General features: G+C 30.1%; 1 pseudogene; it reads right to left on the bottom strand.

Moving 5' to 3' along the window:
* Window positions 1-541: 541 nt before the first annotated feature.
* On the bottom strand, window positions 542-638 carry LOC138820321 (U6 spliceosomal RNA; annotated as a pseudogene).
* Between the last annotated feature and the right edge of the window lie 684 nt (window positions 639-1,322).

The raw sequence follows: 1,322 nt of genomic DNA, 5'->3' as shown, positions 1-1,322 counted from the left end.
TCCAAGTGAATTGCCTGCCTTGGATGGAAAAATGTATTCAATAGATTTTGTAAACATGTATAATAATTTCTTCAGAGTTTGTGATTTTTTAATAAGAAATAATTTTAATTTACCTGTTGAAATGAGTAGTAAAGAAACTAAAATATTTCTGGTGCTTCTCTGAAAAAGTATATTTTAAAATATTCTATATTCTATGTTTGTATAATGTTCATAATTTATTTTCTCCTAGATATGCATTGAATTCTATATTATTTTATAATATATACGTTCATTAATGTGTCCTTTCCGATTGTATTCGATATAGAAACAGTTTGATTCCTTTTTTTCTAGGTCTTAATATTATTTTTCTTTGGGATAAAATGACAATGTTGTCTAATTTGAAAAGTTTTGTAAAGTTTATGCTATGTAAATGCCTTTCTGAGGTGATTTAATACACTGATGTCAAACTAAATTTAATTATATGAATTACGTGTATTGTTACACTTTTAATTTTGTAATCAACTTTTTAATCACTTTTTTCATTTCTTGCATCTGAAGAATTAAAAATATGGAATATTTCTCAAATTTTCATATTATCCTTGTGCAAGTGCCATGTTAATCTCTGTATTGTAATTTGAGTATACGTGCTGCTGAAGCATATAGTATCCTCTAAATTTAATAGTTAATGCTGCAATCTTTATACAGGCTTATATCTATGGGTGCCTACTTGTAAGAAGGAAACCTTATTGTTCCTAACAATGCTATCGATCTTATTTCCCTAAAATTCTGTGAATATTGGGAAAAATTATATTGATCAGTCGATTGCTCACATTTGCAAACTTTTTTTGCCAATGAATATCTTAAGTCTTTTTATTTGGAATTTGATCATACTCTCTATTATTTATAGTTAGGTCCAAAGGTGATGGCTTTTTCAAGTACTTATTTATCCAGCTTTGTGGACCTAATGGATTCAAACTAAGCCTTGCTTAAGCGCTACTTCAAAATTTCTTCAGCTGACATTTTCCCAAATGAGGTGTTACTGGAACAAATGTCTACCTGAGCCTTTACCCTTCTTCCATGTGGGAACAGACCAACCAGAATACCTTACCCTGACAGCAAAGATTTTCTTACTAGAACAAAACTAATCTTGGTTACAAGGGATCATAGAGAGATGAACAGTTCAAACAGAACTGTTCAGACGAGAAGGTATTTTATCAAAATATAATTGTTTATTATACCTTCCATTTAAAAGTAGCTAAAGCCAAGAAGTGAAAAAATTGTTCGTATGCATGATTACTTAATGTCCTGGCCTGTCTGTAAGTTCCTGGCAGGAACTTACACTC

The sequence above is a fragment of the Dipodomys merriami genome, unplaced genomic scaffold (genome assembly GCF_024711535.1).
Source record: "Dipodomys merriami isolate MVZ:Mamm:240054 unplaced genomic scaffold, mDipMer1.0.p SCAF_86, whole genome shotgun sequence".
Lineage (NCBI taxonomy): Eukaryota > Metazoa > Chordata > Mammalia > Rodentia > Heteromyidae > Dipodomys > Dipodomys merriami.
The sequence above is the reverse complement of the archived record's forward strand: the minus strand, read 5'-3'. Positions and strand labels throughout refer to the sequence as shown.